Source organism: Rhinolophus sinicus, chromosome 15, assembly GCF_057876585.1.
Source record: "Rhinolophus sinicus isolate RSI-liver-muscle chromosome 15, RSI-T2T, whole genome shotgun sequence".
In the NCBI taxonomy this organism is placed as follows: Eukaryota; Metazoa; Chordata; class Mammalia; order Chiroptera; family Rhinolophidae; genus Rhinolophus; species Rhinolophus sinicus.
Window position 1 is genome coordinate 42,588,587 of NC_142515.1, and position 18,157 is coordinate 42,606,743.

Below are 18,157 nucleotides of genomic sequence, written 5' to 3' on the forward strand. Positions count from 1 at the left end.
GGTATTTTGATATATAAATGTGCCTCCACAACATTCATTATCATAAAATTGTAACCAGAAGCATAGCTTACATTTATTGACACATAGGCTAAACACTTGATACTCATTATTAAATCCCATAACATCAGTAATTTCCTTGAAATATACATTAGAAAATTAAAACTCTGAGAAGGGGAATGACTTGTCCATGATCACATAGTCTAGTTAGAGAAAAAAATCAGTTTACGTTCCTTGCCTAGATTATGCTGCCCTCCATGTTGGGCATGTAAAGTGGGATTATCTACTTTTGAGGGAGACGGTGAATCTTATTTTACCATTACGTCCTCAACCCAAACAGTGTGTTAGTCATACAATAGGCCCTCAATCAATATTTGTAGACGAGAATGAATAGGTGCATGTTGGCTGAGGGGTCTGTGGTTTCTGAGTCATGAAAGCCCTAAGTGGTTTATTTAGTAGGTTGGGAGAAAAGAATCTTCACCTTACTTCCTCTGAAAGCCACGCCAAACCTTTTTTCTACTTACCCTCAAATGATGAGCTGAGTTATGCACACACATAGCAATGTACGTGGTCCCAGGAATGTACAATCGTGTTGGAGGTAGGGGCACACAAAGGTCAATTCCTGCCACACTTCCAGTTTGGACATTTGCTTCCAACTTCTAGAAATGATTTTCCCATTTCCCAGATATTTCAGCATCACTGGCTTTGTTTCTCATCAGAAGCAACAGGACTTTGCCTCCTCGTGAAGCTGTGTGCTAAATCTGACAAGGGGCTGGCAGCTCAGCCCCACACAGCCTGTGGCTGCTGCATGGGGATTCCCAGCCAGTGCAGAGGCCCCCACTGCTCATGGAGTTCCCCGACATGAAAAGTGAGTGGGCCAAAGAACTCATCTGTCTCTGGGGGATTGTCAGCACCATGACATCTCCCCTGAATAGTTGTTTTCTGAGGGGAGCGTCGGCAAAGGGGGGTTGCTTAGAGTATGCTGGGTCACTTCAGGTAAAGGGGCCAAGGAAGAAGGTAACGTTTGAAGGCGATTTGGATGAATGAGGGAGAAAGCCACATGAAGATCTAGGGGGAGAACATAACTGGCAAAGGGGCCGAGGTGGAAATGAGCGTGGCAACATAGAGGCACAGAATGTAGTCCAGGGTTGCTGGAAGAGATTGAGAGAAGAAGGAAGTGGAGGAATTGAGGCCGAAGAGACAGGCAGGGGCCAGATCACAGATTGTGTGGATTTCTGAGGCCATGGTGAGGCATTCTGATTGTACCCACAGCATGTTAGACAGCCAACAGAGGGTTTCAACAGGGGAATGATCTGACCTAATTTACCTTTTTAAAACGTGTGGAAGACAGATTGCAGGGAACAAGAGTGAAGCATAGAGACAGATAGGAATCTACGACAGCAGACCGGATGAAAGATGGTGTGGTGGCAGTGGAAATGATGAGAAGTGGTCACATCAGCATGTCTTCTGTCTGATAGGTTGGCTGGGGAATGTGAGGGGAAAAGAGAAGTCAAGGATGACCCATAGGGCTTCTCTCAGTCCTGACCTAGTTTAGAGGTATGAAATGAGAAAATGAGCACATGAAAATGTGCTCTTTACCAGCCACTCCCTTTAGAGACCAAGTCTTGTAGCCCATTAGACCTCAGCTTAAATCCCCAAACCATGAACTGACATCTAACCCAAATTATAGACATACTCATAAGACGAAGCGACAAGTTTCATGTATATACACCTTGTAAACGGATCCAGGGAGAGTCAGCTCCAAGTAGGGCAGGACCAGTGATTCCTGAAGCCAGTCTAGGGCCCCTGAACACCCCAAAATTACATTGATTGTGGATTAAAGCAGAAAAATGCTCTTAGTAGACCTGGCAAACATGTGGTATGTGTATCACCTTCCCCTAGCTCCAGGTCCAAACCCACAGGGCCCATAGCTAATCAGCAATGCCATTCTTATTCACTAAGACTAGATAGCACCTCACACCCTCAACACAATACTTCATGCAGTCAGTCACTGTCAACTCATCAGTCAGCCTGAGAGATGATTGCCATTCTGCCTCCTGATTTATTATAATGGTTTAGGTCTTCAGGATCAGACATATCCTCAGGTGTCCTGAGAAAATCTCCTATCTAGGATCACTTTCAGCCACATTATGAATAGAAGAGGAAAGGAATTCTACTTATTAAGCTTTGACCTGAATACTTCACACAGACCGTATTGTCAGGTTTCAGAGCAGTTCATCTTTGATGACAGTGTTAACCAAACCCCACCACACTCAGGCATCCAATGCTTTTGGTAGTCACCAACTGCACCACTGTGCTATCTCAAACAGACCTGTTGTCCCTACCAGGTCTGCTGTCCCTGAGTGACCCTGTAGGCGTCACACCTTTGCTTACCTCCTCCCCAACCAGGAATCCTATTTTCCCATTCTCCCTGCATGTGATACTAGGTGGTAATCGGTTAATCCTGGTAATATGTCAACCTGCTGATATGTAATGCCCTTTCCCACAAAATGATGCCTTAACCCAGTAAAATGGATCACTATGTAATACCCTTAAGTTATCATGCTGATAATGGGAATTTCTGGAATTGTGAGAGAACTTCTGGGAAGAAAGGTATTTCAGGGCCTGGGGGAGGAGGAGGTTTGGGTGCTTGTACAAGCATTATACTGGACAGGCAAGAAGAGTCCAGGTGAGTCGCAATCTATCACTGCTGCCATGAAAAGCCAGTCCTTTCCTGCTTATACCGAAAATACAGGAAGGGAGTCTTGCGCCAAGAGTCATTTTTAACAGGCTCTGGAGCAAAAGAAAAATAATGTGCTATCCTGATTCTTCCAAAACTAGTTTACTAATTCTGCACACATAATGTCTCAACTTCGAGGTATTACTTGGGATTGATTTCATCCACACCAAACTACAGGATGAAGAGGCTCAGAAGGGAAATTTCTTAACGTGTCTCTGACCACATCCTGCCCAAAAAGGAGGGGCTGAGTTGTGGATCACTGCCCAAGGCATCTAAATGCACAGGCATTTTTGGTTTTGTTTTGTGTTTTTTTTTTTTCATTGTTTATTTTATTTGGGGCTATGCACTTGGACTTTTGAGAAAATTCTCTGTCACCATTATCAAGACAATCTTTCTTACACTTTGGGGAGTTTAACTAACCACACCCACACAAATAGAATGACTCACCCCAGAGGGGTCTGAGTTGGTGTCTGGTAAGGCAGTGAGATTAAACAACTGCTTTAAAAAGCAATGTCCTAAATTATCCCTGTAGCAATTGCCTCTAGGAAGAAAGGCCCAGGGAGAGGGCATCCAGATACTATTTCATAGATATATCAGACAAAGTCCCAACAGAAAATAATGACACACTCAAATTGTGTAATACGAGGAGAGTTTTAAAGAGACTCTTTTCAGAGACGTGGTCTGAGTATGGAGAAACAAGAAATAGTGTAGCATCTGGGGCTAGCAGTGGTTCTCCCCTTACTATCCCTAGACCTGAAGAGAGAACAGAAAGGAGTTGTTTTCAAGGAGAGACTTGTGAGGAGAGGGTCCCTAACAGGAGGCAGGAGCTATGACTCACCGTATTGGAACCCAGACAGTCCACACTGTCCCCACAGGAAGCGAGCCAGGGGAATAAATACCCCCATTTCACTCTTACCGGATTGTCAGATCTCCTGGTGGTGCCTCCAACTGACGAATTCCAACAGGAAGCCCAGGGCAAGGAAGGGCAGTGCTCAGTCCACCGGTCAGCCTCACAGGGCACAGAGCTGGGTGGAGAAGGGTAGACACTGGATCTAGAAGGGTAATCAAGAGACAGGCAGCACATAAGGTGTACATTCAAGTAATTCAAGTTCAAGAAAAATAGGACCTCTCTTTAAGCCTCCTCTAGCTCTAAAATTCTATAACTCTAAATATATTTATCTTTTTATTAAAGAACTTGGTATTTTTCTTTCCAGATTACCCAAGTATTCTCTTAAAAGACTGTGTCTAAATCCAGAGTGGGAAATTGGGTTTCATCTCGTGTGTCCATTCCAGTCAGTCAGCAGGACCTGCCGACACTGTTGAGTTGGAGATTGGGCAGCCCCTCTAGGCTCAGCAGAAATAAGTGCTGTGTTGATGAGTAAAGCCCACCAGGGGCTCTTCCAGGCCAGGGCAGAGTAAAGTGCTCACAGTCGTGTCTAATGAACCAAAACAAAAGGAAGAACTGAGATAATTATCTATTAATTTGGTTTAAAATAAATTTATCCAAAATATCCCCTGTGTGTATATGTTTATGTGTTTGTGTCTGACTTCAATTTACCTGCTTTTTCCAGGACAAGGAACATTTTTTATGATTATTGCATACACTATATCATGTCAGTTTCTGGGAGCATGAACAATTGATACTTCTGATTTTATTCTACTTATGGCTTTATGTTCACATGTCCAAATGACATTGCCGATCTTAAAAAATGATTTGTTAAAATTTTTACGTTTACCCTCCCCATCTACACAGTCCAATAAGGTAGCCCAGAACCATATGTGGCCCTTTAAATTTAATTAGAATTAAATAATAATTAAAAACTTCAGCTCCCCAGTCACACAAGCCACATTTCAAGTATTCAATAGGCACATATTGGACAGCACAAATGTAGAACAGTTCCATCATTACAGAAAATTCTGCTGGAAAGTGGAGCTGTAGATCCCAAGGTTGGATACAATGAAAATGATATGTTTGCAAACATCACTTAGATTTCAACAATCCTGTTATGTACCAGGCAACAAGCTAAGTGCTTTGTACAATTTATCTCATTTGATCTTTCTTTTTCTTCTTTTTTTTTTTATTTTGTGGTAAGAATGCTTGACATCTATTATCAGGAAATTTCAAGTACACGATATGGTATTATTAACTACAGTCACTGTTCTGTACATTAGATCCTCAGAACTTACTCATCTTTTAACTGAAAGTTTATACATCTTCCTATTTCTCCCTCCTCCAGCCCCTGGCAACCACTATTCTGTCTGTTTCTAGGAGATCAGCTTTCTTTGTTTTTTCAGATTCCACATATTAGTGATATCATTCAATATTTGTCTTTTTCTGTCTGGCTTATTATATTTAACATACTGTACTCCAGATTCATCCATGTCGTCGTAAATGACAGAATCTCCTATTTCATGGCTGAATAATATTCCTGCGTGTGTGTGTGTGACATCCCCTTTATCCATTCATCTATTTACACATAGGTTATGTCCATATCTTGGTTATGAATATGCTGCAGTAAACATGAGAGTACAGATATGTCTCTTCAAGATCCTGATTTCATTTTCTTCAGATATATACCCAGGTGTGGGTTTTGAGGAACGTCTGTAGTGTTTTCCACGGTGGCTGCACCAATTTACATTCCCACCAACAGTGCACAAGGGTTCCCTTTTTTCCACATCCTCACCAACACCTGTTATATCTAGTCTTTTTGATAGTAGTCATCCAAACAAGTGTAAGGTGATATTTTATTGTGGTTGTAATTTGCATTTCCCTGATGATTAGTGATAAGCACCATTTGTATTTCTTCTTTGGAAAATGTCTCTTCAGGTCCTTTACCAATATCTCATGTAATCCTCACAACCACCTGTGAGGGAGGAATTATCACTCTCATCTTATAAACGGGCCAAAAGAGGTAAAGTAACTTGTCCCATAATGACAAAGTAGTATTTAAAGAGCTCAGATTCAAAACTAGATCTTTCTAACGTCAAAGCTCATACTCTTTACCCTTATATCTACACCTGCAAAAGAAATAACAAGTCTATTGAATAATTCACTTGGTTTTGAGTTCTTAACACCTGAGACACCCTAGCAATGTTAACTAAGTTGAACTACAATTTATTTTCAAAACCGGCATATTTCCTTAGATAATAGACTGTCTCACCTGCTGTTCATAATGTGTGATAAAGTGAAGTATGAGATGTTCTTGAATTAACGGTTTCTCCATCTTTAGTATTGTGAATATGAATTAACAAGCAAATAAATCATTATAATACTTGTTCCATCTGTATCAGTCAGGATCCCATCAAGAAACAAATGGCACACTCAAACTGAGTAATTGAGGAGAGTTAATAAAGTGATGACTATTTATCAAGGTGTAGACAGCGAGTGTTTAGGAAAACCAACAAGGAAAAGTGCATATCCTGCGATAAGCAAGAGTGAGGAGCCATTTCTACCTGAAGCCTGCAGTAGGGGTGGAACAAGAGCAGGGGCCACTTACTGGGACCAGAGGGGCAGCTGTACGGAGAAGACGCCTAATGGGAGCTGTGGTGTTTTATAAAGGGAGGCAGTGAACTTAGAATGACTCAGCAGGGAGACAGCCACCTCATTCACTAACTCCCCTCTGAGGTGAGGGCCAGGTTGTCCATTGACACAGTCCATACAAGGCAGCCTCCTGGAGGACCTAGCAAGATGGAGAAGAGTGGAGGAGGGGGATACGTAGAACATACTGTGCATATTATCCGTTAGTGTTGTTTGGGCAAAGACGAAGGACAGCAGTGCATGAGGTTAATCTTAACGGGTATAAGGTTGACTAATAACAGACTTCTTTACATCATAGACAGTCACTTATCGTCCGTTAGATCCTTGAGATAAAAGAAATGCCCAACTTCAGGCCCAGGCAGGCCTTGGGTCTCTTCCCATTACCAGTCCAAGTACAGTAAGTTCACTATGGGATTTCCTTCACCCCATGGCAAAGGACATGGCAACTATATCATGGGCTAACCTGAAGCAAACAGCAACTTAACAAGAACATTTGCTTGATTGTAAAGGCTGCTAAGTCAAGAATTGGCAGTTAGAGTCACAATTCTGAGAACAAAGGATAATGGGTGGTCTTAATTCCAGGGCCGCTTCTATGGAGCTGCTGAATTTAATTTTGGGGACTAATTTTTGAATCACTAGTTGTACAGTGCCTACTGTGTCCCAGATAACAGCGTTCCAATCACCTAGCTCATCTCATCATTCCTGGGCATAACATGCCCTTTTTTTAGTTGTGACTTGGCACATGCTACTCCTCTCCCTGACCTTCCTTCCCTGCCCTGGACTGGTAAACTCCTACTCTTACTTCAAAACCCACCATAGGGATCACATCCTCTAGGAAGCCTTTCCAATTTCTACCCCGAAGGCTGAAGGACTCCCTCCCTGAAATCCCCACAGCTCTTGGCTCATCCTGCTCTTATAGCAGGTAATAGAATATGGCGAAATGAATCTATTTACATGTCTGTCTCCTCAGTTTGTTGGGAGGTAGTGCTTAGCCTGCAAGAGGTTGGTTTTCATTAAATGTTAGTACATAAGTACCTTTGGAAAGCAGTGTGTTAAGGGTTATGGGACTGTGGGATGATGGCCATGTGGGAAAAGGTAGATAAATAAAAACTAAGTAAAGTCCTTGATCCCTGCCCTCAAAAGAAGGATAATCAGAAAAAATACAGGATGCCCCGTCAAATTTGAATAAATAATTTTTAATATAACTTTTAAAATATATCTCATGTAAACAAATTCAAATATTGCATAGGACACACCTACACTAACAATTATTTGTTTTTCTGAAATTCAAAGTTAAGTGGGCATCCTGTATTTTAATCTGTTAAACCCGAAAACCCTATTCAAAGGACATACTCTAGTTGACAAAATAAGATGTGACGACATGGCCGTTAACACTCTCAGGCAGAGCATGCTAAGAAGACTGGCTCAGTTAGGGAGTGCTAGGACAGGCCCTGGTGGCACAAGCCCAGAATAACCCCATGGAGAGCAGCCATGTTTACTGGGTACTCCAGCTCTCCCAGCTTGCGGAAGGAAGCATGGTATTCTTGAAAGCAGCCTGGATTTGAAAGAAAAGATTTGGGCTTAAGTCACAGGCAGACCACTGACCAGCTGTGTGGTCTCAGAAAATCACTAAACTTCTCTGTTATTTTCCTTTCCCATAACTGAAAAACTCAGAACCAATTAAAAAAAAAGAAAAAAAGGAGGAGGGAGCCCTTTTATGCATTTAGGGATTCATATAGAATCCACTCCGAGAAAAATTAGAATCTTGCTATAGCTGCATACGTTGCCCCACCTATTCTGCCTCCGCTGCTGACAGACACTGGCCTCTAGGCCAACAAATGAATTCTTATTCCATGCCTCATCCCTCAGAATCTTCTATATCAAAGGTCAGGAAGCTTTTCCTGTAAAGGGTCCTCCAGTGAAAATTTTAGGCTTTGCAGGCCATCTAATTTACAAATTATAAACTATTTTCGGCATTTTGAGTTTCTATTGCAACCACTCAACTCTTCCATTGTAGCGTGAAAGCAGCCAAAGATAATACATAAACAAGTGTGGCTGTCTTTCCATACAACTGTATTTATGGACACGAAAGTAGGATTTCATGTGTCATGAAATACTACTCATTGTTTAAAATCTTATAAAATGCAAATAAACATTCTTAGCTCAAGGGCCATAAGAGTAAAGACAGTGGGCTAGATTTGACCCTCAGTTGTGGTTTGCCCACCCCTGTTCTATATGACTAAAGTGTTAACTTCTGATAAACTTTTCACCCTGGAGGGGTGATCCATCTCCTACTATTCATGCCCTAGAGCAGAGTTAGGAAAAGAGCTGCTCTGAGTTCTTACCCAGCCCTGGCCTCTGCTGTTACTTGCAGTGTGAATCCAGGGAAATTATGTCACTACTTCCTGTCTCATCCTTCATCTGTTTAAAAAAAAGACCCAGGGTGAGGGGGCATTATATTTAGCAAGTTGCTAAATAAAGTTGTTGGGAAATACAAATGAAGTAAATAAGGACAGACGTTTAGCAGGGATGGTCCAAACGTTGAGTAATATTGAAAATGATATGGCAAAAGAAATAGGGAAATCAAATTGTTTCCCTCATAAATTTTCCACCACGATTTTTTACTTCATGGAAAGCAGAGTAATGTGAGAGGTCATTTTTCCTTCACACACAATTCACTTTCGTGTAGTTAAAAAAAAAAAAAAAAAAAAAAAGAGGGGAAGTTTCTCTCAACAGAGAAGCCCCAATGCACGAAGGGAGCATTTTCTCACGAAGGCCATTTGGATCCTTCCCCTGCCACCCCCCGCCCTTCATACACTTCTCCCCACCCCCATCTCATGCTACTCTCAGCATATCCCAGTTTCCCCAGTTACAGATAGTCCCCTTCTTGATTCTTCACTCCTGTAGGACTGTGGTGCTAACAAATACCAGATATATTGCAAAGCCAGGAATTCAGCACAAACTACAGCGCTTAGAAATCATTATTGCTCTGATGAGATGATATCAGAAAAATAGAAAAAATGAAAGAAAATCCTTAAAACTTATAAAAGTACAAGTGCCAGGTAAACAGTGATACTGAAAACCCAAGTATAGAGAAGAAGGTGCTAGTTTCAATGCCCCGGGATATTTTTTCATGAGACATGGCAATCAACTTTAAATGACAATCCTAGAGAGTTTAGAAAAAGGGCCCTCCAGGTGACAAGAGGCGAAAATATCAGGTTTTGATAGTAGAAAGCATCCACCAGAATGGAATGATAATTAGAGATAATTATAGTCAAGTACAAGGATGCCAGAATATTGGTGTCTACCCAGCAAGTTCCAGTAGAATGGAAGCTAATTTTTAATCATTTTGAAAGTGGCATTATTATTTCTTGACTGATGAATCTTACACAGATAATCTCAATGTATTTAGAGAGCATTTTCGTTCAACCAAGGTCAAGGAGAGTAAGAAAGTACATTGTCCTTAGAGCCTCATTCCCTCTCAGATGCTTAAATAAGTGGCTTAAGAGAAACACCGTGGTACATAAAAGGGAACACCAGAATTTAGGGCCTGGTCTTGCCGCTTTCAAACCAAGTGTATGTTAGTGCATGAAACTCTTTGAGTCTCAGTTCCTTCATCTGTAGAATGGGGATACATGCCCTGTTCTATTTACCACACAGCTCCTTTGTGAAACTCAAATGTAAACAGGGCTTTGCAAATTATAAACATAGAAGTGTTCTATCATCATTATTATTGTTATGGAAGAAGGAATCTTTGTTTGGGTCGACTGCTAAGCAATTGAACAGCTGCTTCAGCTGGCTGAACAGATGACTTGTAAGGGTTAATAAGCACATGCCTCGGTCACCACGTTAGGCCTGCTGAGTCACAGCCCAAGACCACGAGGCCCGGATCATGGGCTCCATGGGACCCGCTCATCTGACTTGGACAGCAAGAGCTTCCAAGTTAAAGAAATCTGGAATTGAATCCCATTCCTGCCCCTTACTCACTTGGCAAGTCCCTTGTCCTATCCAAGCCTCAGCTTCCTCATCCCTAAAATTGGGACATTAATACTACCTTGCAGGGTCATTGTGAGGCTCAGAGAGAACATACATAATCCCTGGTACATAGTAGGCTTTTCACAAATAGGAACAAATATTGTACAGGGAAGAGGCAAAAGCTTTAACCCTTACCAGCTACTTTGCAAATGCTTGTGGAGGTTGCTTATATAAACAATCTGCTCAGATCTATTTCTATTTCTTGAACAAAATAATCCAAAAGACATGGCCCACTGATGACAGGATTTGCATCTAAAAATGATAGCATATTATATACCAACTTCTCTCAGTTACATTTCTTATAATAATTTAATCTCTGACACACACAAAAAAAAATTGATAATTTGACCTAAACTGGCCATAACGTGGCCCCATACTGAAAATTGTCGATCCTCCCATCCCCCAATCCTGCCCCTTTGTCTACTATAGTGAATCCTTTCCTCACTTTCCCCCTACATTCAACCTAACACCCTCGTCAAACTGGACATCTCACTATTCCCAACGTCACTCACTCACTGCCTAGAAAGTCTGACATTGTCCTAAATCAAGCATCCTGGAAAGAGATAATGAGGCACTGAGATTTGGTGCACGAGAGTTATTTGGGAGCCCTCAGAAAGACCTTAGAGGGAAAGAGGGACACAGGACTGGGCAGGGAAAGCTGAATCACGATGCATCCAAAACTGAGATCTTAGCTGAGCGAAGCTCTGGAGCAGAGATGGCCCTTCAGGGATGTCATAAATTGTGTTTAGGGGCTGTGCGTTCTACCCCACATTGACCAGTCATTGGAGGTGGGCTTCCTCCGGGGAAGGGCCATAACCTTTGGGAAAGGGAAGTTCTCAGAGAGGGACTCAGCTGAGGTCCTTCAGCAGCCAAGCCTCCCTGCAGTTGGGCAATGGGTGTCTCCTCCTGAAGCACATCTGGGAAGTACCATACCACATCCACTACTCCAATTTCCAAACCACTGCTCAGCCCTCAAGACCCATATTTACCAATGCCTCACCATGAAGTCCTTTCTGACCCTGTAGTCTCTCCTTCACACTTGAGATACAGCTACCATACCTACCCTTGCATTAACACTGAGTTTAGGTCACAAAACTCAAAATATATACTACTTGGTACCACTTTTCAAAATTCTAGTGAATGTAGGGAATGAGAAAGTCATATCCACACATGACTTGTAGTGATGCACGTTCTTCTTATAGTTAAAATTTCCACGACCTCAGCATACTTAAGCATACTTAATACTTCTCAGTCTTGTTCCTCATTTTGTTTATAGGAAAGAATATTTCGTTGGTAATGATACAATTCTATTCTTACACAATATCCATTGGGGTTTTCGTTTCCTTTATTGGCTGAATAATTTTTTCTTTATAAAGTATTCTCTTGAAAATATAACAAGAAGTACTGTATACTGAAAGGAAAAAGTCAGACTAGACAAGCAGGGTCAAATTAATAAGAAATCTTCCAAGTAACACAAAATTACGCAAAAGTATCAGCCATGAAGAACATATAGATATAGAGAAAACCCAGTATTCACTATAAGTATACCTACCCAGCTACCTTAAGAAGAGAAGAAGTGAATATTAATGTCATATTAGTGTCATTATTTCACATAGTGGAATGATTTATTGAATCAAAAACATGAAAACAGTGCCTTTGCAATGAATAGGTTACATGAATAAAAAAAATGAGTAAAATGAATGAAACCAAATTCTTCTATCAAATGTGTGAAAGGTATATATGTGCATATTAGTTTATACAGGTTTATAAAATATGTAAAATAAAATAATGTGCTTATAGTATTTTATATGAATTTATATAGAGAAGTTATATGTGTCCACATGTGTGCATTAGGGGAATATACACACATACAAACGTTTCCCTAACAAATTATACATAGCTGTTGTCTTTTGGGAAATCACACCACTTCTCTCTCACCGACCACTGCAAAGTGAACGTCTGAAGTATGTTCAGCTGTAAGTCGACAGTATGGCCTTCCACATATGATCCCTCCAATGCCTCCCAATCTGCAATACAACACTCTCCACAGAATCACCATTAGACCCAGGCAAGCGGCTCCCCCCATCCACACCTCAGGATACCCGTGCTTTGAAGGTCCTGTGTAAAATTGTCTAAGTCTTCCTCAGGTGCCTGGGATCAACCAGGGCTAGCAGTGTCACCCAGGTCGCGAACCCCCACCCCAGACCAGGAATTTCACGGGCCCTGGTCCCCACTTTTCCTTTTCAGGGAACTCTCCAACCCTCTGCCCCAGGGTAGGGTTGAACAGATGCCCTAAGAAAACCCAGGCCTCACACCTCTTGGTTATCTGGGGCCTGTGGTCAGGCCCTATTGCAGGAGATTAGCCTGGCAAATGGGTCGTTCCCACTAACCAGCATACTATTGGGCCACCAGAGTGGTTCTGGCATACCGATTTCAGGTGACTCACTTATGTTGGACATAGGATGATTCAGGGCTGTGGGTTCACTGTCCACTTTTGGGCTTGAGCCTGGTGTTTGTGGGTTTGTCAGTGTTCCTACGGCAGTGCTGCCCTTAGTCACCCTGGACCTCCACCCTTGATGCTGGCTCAAGGTGGTCACCCCACTCTCACATGCTCTTTACCACATGTCATGCAGTCCTCAGGAGTGGCCTCACTCATCTCCTCCAAGGTTTTTAGAGACTGCTACTCCACAGTGCAAATTGTCACAGACCCTTGCAATACATGTCCCCTTGTCTCTGGTCAATGTGGTGACACTGCATTATCCCAGGTTGGTCTTTTTGTGGGAACAGGATGACTCTTCTCACTGGGCCCACAGGACCCTCTCCTATCGTCAACACTGAAAGAGCTCACTAGGAATGCAGTAATTACAGCCTAAAGCATTCAAGAGAACATGTGGTTGAAAAATGTGTTAATCTACATTTATATTATACGATTGCAAACAGTAAATTTCACATGACCAAAAATGAATTCTTGGTCCCTTCTTTTTTTTTTTTTTTTTGCATACTCTGGGTAAAACTTGTATTTGTGGTCATCAGCAAAGAAGCACAGGAACAATTCCTAAGAGTCAGTGGAGGCCAATATTATAAGCAGCACAATGGAGGATGAAGCGCCATGAGTAACACTAGGACCAGTGCTAAAGCAATGACTGGGGACCTTAGAAGGCAAGGAGACCTACCCGTATGGCTTCAATACAAACACGCTCCAAAGAGCTGTGGCATTATGAATAATAACACATTTCTCACCTTTTTCCCATGGTGGGAGATACGAAGCTAGCCAGGAATGGTGGTGCACTTGACAAAAAAGAAAAACAGTGAGGTAGTTTCTGAATCTAAACAGGATGAGCTGGTGCCTAGACACCATGAAGAATCTTCACAGGCATTGACTGGACAATAAACAAATATGTATCACTTCTTTGCCAGTCTAAATCTTCACTGATAAATTCCTCTTCCCCACATGGTTCATTAATCTTATTTTGTTAAACCAAATTGTTTATATAGATGGGGCCCTACAAAAAACATTTTCCCAGCCTAAAGGAGGTCCTGGTCCTATGTGAGTTTTAAAAAATCATACTGAGAATCATACCGAATAGTAACTTTCACAAGCCCTTTTTTTGTGCAAAGATTCCCTGAACACTTTCCAGATTGTGATGAATATCATCCATTAGAATCACTTGATACATTGTAGCGATCAATGGAATTTTTAAAAACTATGTAGACTCTTAAAATCAAAATAAATGTTGAAACCAGTGAGACCATTTCCATTGCCCCATGTCAGTCATATTCTTACCTATTTTGGTTATCTGCTACTTAAAGTGAAAATTCTACCTTGTTTTTTCTTCGTTTTAAATTTCAATTAAAGGTAATTTCATATTTAAAGACACCTATCATAGCACTGATCCAAGGTGCTCACTACATCTGACCGAGCTGCTTCACCTTCTTCTTTTCTCTCTCTCACCTTGAAGTAGTCTAGAACCCAACAGACCAATGAAAATACTTTCTTGTGTTCATAACCTCCTGAGAAAAGACTCCATCACTCTGTCCCAGCACCCACTCCAGTGTCCACACTGTTTCCACATGTGCCACTCATCCGTGACGTGATGGACATCTCTGTGGATTGACTGTCCATGTCTCTGGGGTCCTAACCAGGGACATCCAGTGAGCCCATCGGAGTCTATCCAGGCAAATAAAAAGTTTTTAAGGGGCAGATAATTTTTCAATAAAGACCATATCTTACATCCCTCTGAATTTATCTGCTGCTTTCATTTACTCAAAGTTTTTCTTAAAACTTTTAAAAATTCATTCCCAGACATGCTAATAAATCCCTTCCCTGAAAAAAAATTGAAGCCCCTTTGATTAACTCTGTGATAAGCTATTCATATCAGCCTGTGTCCTTCCTAGTATTTTTGTTTTAATTTTTACTCTTCTTCCAGTTGCTGCTTTTCCTATTCGAAATTAAAGTCTCCTGATTTTAACCCATATGAAAGAAACATATTATTCAGCTTCTTTTCTGTCATGGGGTTTGCCTGACAGATTTTCTCAGTCCCTACAGAGTAGAAAGGTAAAGTTCCACTGTGCCAGCTTGTGAGTCCAACTCCACTGTGGTGGCCCGCCACCACTCCCTCCCTTCCACTCCCTAAAATTGTAGACCATGCTTCCCCTTAGACTTCCCCAGGCTAATGCCGCATAGCTTTAGAGACTTTGGTACACATTTGACATCTAGATGTGAGAAGCGAAAGTTAGAATGCAGTGATTGACGTTTGTACAACTTATGAATTTTACATGTTAAAAAACTGGAGCTCTTTTACTCATTGTAAATAAACTTAAATTGGTTCACAGACTGATGGTGGAAAACTTAAGCTTAAGTTAAGGTAAACTTGGTGTATTCTAGTCTCCTTGGGAGGGAATCATCAGTCATTTCAGGATGCCCCCTTCCATTTCTTTTTTCCTCATCACTATGGGGTGATCCACGTTGGGGAAGGAGGCTTTTGAAACTTCCTGGCATCAGGCCGCAGTCATCAGTAAATGTGGTACTCAAAATATTTAACAAGCAGCAGGATACAGGCACCAATCAATCAGAATAGACACACCAACGCACGCAACTGGTAAGGCCTTGCTGGTGGTCGCCAGGTGAGGTGACCCCTGCCCATCGGCCTCCATCCACTAGCTTCCAATGCAGTTTGTTCTTTATCCTGGGATCTACCACTATAGCATCCGTGGTTGAAACACCTACATCCTGTTCTGTTCTTAGATTGATGGGTCCTTGAAGGTCACGCAGATGACTCCAGAGACTACTGAATAATTTGACATCTAGACATGAGAAAGGAAAATTAGACTGCAATGATTCATCTGTGTAGCAGTAATGGATTTTACATGTTGAAAATGGCAAACACAAAAGGCTCCTCTTGCACACTCATCTCAGGGGGATGGGAAATTTTTGATTCTCTGGTGTCTCCTGGGGCTGCAGGCATCAGGGGTGCTACTTCAGACTTTCTCTGCCTTTTATACTTTGTATTCTATTGCTGGAACAGCAGGGTTACCTACAAAATTGCTTTCCTTTTCTTGAGCTTCATCAGGAAGCAAGGTACAAGGCGCCAAATCCATCCTATCCTATCCTTAGGTTCCCCAAAAGCTTGATATGAGGGGAGCAGTACACTAAACACTTGTTCCAGCTCCTCACCAGCCTCTGACCTCTATTTCTCCTCCTGGGTACCTGCTGTTCAAACCTGATCTCCCTTAGGCGGGAAAACACTCATGAGCCATTCCTTCCTACTCTGTGGTTTGGCATAAGTTCTATGCAGTGAAACTTCCAGACTCTTAAGCTCTTGGAGCTCAGGCTCTTGCAGTAAAATCTCAACTTTCAAGAGCATTGTTTCTCTGAGGATTTTAAAAACCAAATTCAGAAACTCAATTGACTTCTCGGAATCAGCTATTTTAGCCTTCTCCTAAAGTAATAAATTCCATTGATACAATGGGTGGAGGGTAGCAAAGAAGTAAGGAAACTATAAAAAAGAAAACAAACACACCCCCAAAAAACCCTCATGATCTCCAAACTATATCTTTTGCACACATTTTAGGAGGGATTCTTTTGACATCCAAGACAAAGATCCAGAGGCCAACAAAATAATTTACACTGATAATTAATCAGTGTTGTAATTAAGATGTACATATCAATAATTCACCAATAAGATGTGAAGATATTTAAAATATAAAATATCTTCATTAAGAAAATTCTACTCCATTTAATATTCCACTTGTGCAATGATCTCAACTCAAGGAAAATTCAAGGTAGGACACCTACCTTCTGCTCTTTTCCTAAAGAAAATATTTCAAGAGACCACACTCTTCACATATGTGTCATCTTCTTCTAAAAGTCTTCCCTCTATAGAAGGGAGGAGGTGATTTAAGGACAGTTAGCATTTTTCACACTGAATTTTAAGGGCTGATGGCATAAGTCAACACCTAGGGATGCTGCCAATTCCCTCTCTTGTTTTCAACACTGGTTTAAAAGGAATACCTTATATCTTGGTTCCCCTACCTACCCACCCCAAAAACAATTTTATATATATATATATATATATATATATATATATATATATATATATATATAATTGTTATATATTATTATATATATAATATATATAACACATACATTATATATATTATATATAAATAATTTTATATATGTAATTATATATAATTATATATATATTATAATATATATTATTATTTATATATATTACATATAATTATATATATAATATATATTATATATATAATAAATATTCAGTCTCTGAGGGAAGATTGAAAACAATGTTTGGTCTCCTAGTAACGTAAGCATTAGCATCTCTGTCCATCTTCCTTATGGCCAGATAGATGCAACGTATCATCCTGGTAGTAAAAGTGGAAACTGGACCAAAGAGGAGAAGAGTGAGGAAATGTGTGAGCACAAAGTACCTCACAAGAATACAATAAATACTCCCTTTGATCTGGCTTGACCCTGAAAACAACCTCTGTAGCAGGGGAGGCCGATATTATCATTACCCCTAGTGTATAGATAATGAAACTGGTACTCAGGAAAATTGCGTCTTATGTAAGGTCACATAGCTAATATGTGATAAGCTAGGACAAACACAAATCCAGGTATCCAGTTTCAAATCCCATACTTTTTTCACCAAAGCGCAGTGGAATCCCCAATTAAATGCACATAGATTTGGGAGCTATGACAATTCCCCTGTGAGACTATTCCCATTTACAAAAAAATTGTCTTTTTTTTACATATCTATTGAAGTCTGTGGCTGAGAACACTACTACTCACCTATGCATGTTTCTTCTTTTATTTTAGAAGAGGAGACACATTAGACATTTCTCAGCCTCTGTAGTGAAGCAAATGGAGTTACTGCAAGTGGACTGTGGTCAAAAAAGCTGCATACCACTCTCAGACCTAGAGTCTTTGATCACTCTCACAATCCGCCATGTTCTTTTTCTTATCCCATTGGCTGCCCAGATTCAAAGCAACCAGTGGAGCAGACTAGATAAGGAATGAGGATCCGTGAATGATTGTATGGAGCAGCAATGGCCTGTGACATGTATGAAAAATAAACAAACCTTTAATGTGAAAGCCACTGACGTGTTGAGGCTCTTTGCTGTAGCACTAGTGATTTATCCTAATATAAAGAGCAAAAAAATCATATTTTAATGCCTAGAATACAGTGACACCAAATATTTTAAACCATAAAGAGAAGATGAGGGAAGTTGTCTTCAGATTTTAGTGTTCTGTTATATTTGACAGTAAAAAATCTTAATGACTAACTGATTCAGGAACGGTCCAGATGGCTGAGTTACACACACAC

The 18,157-nt window shown here is 40.9% G+C and overlaps 1 long non-coding RNA gene across 1 annotated transcript; it reads right to left on the reverse strand.

The window, feature by feature from the left end:
• Positions 1–14,676: 14,676 nt before the first annotated feature.
• On the reverse strand, positions 14,677–17,866 carry LOC148755183 (uncharacterized). The gene is made up of 3 exons (XR_016018817.1): positions 17,623–17,866; positions 16,606–16,686; positions 14,677–15,614 (listed from the first exon to the last, which is right to left on the reverse strand). It is a non-coding gene; the product is annotated as an uncharacterized LOC148755183 (long non-coding RNA).
• Positions 17,867–18,157: the final 291 nt, after the last annotated feature.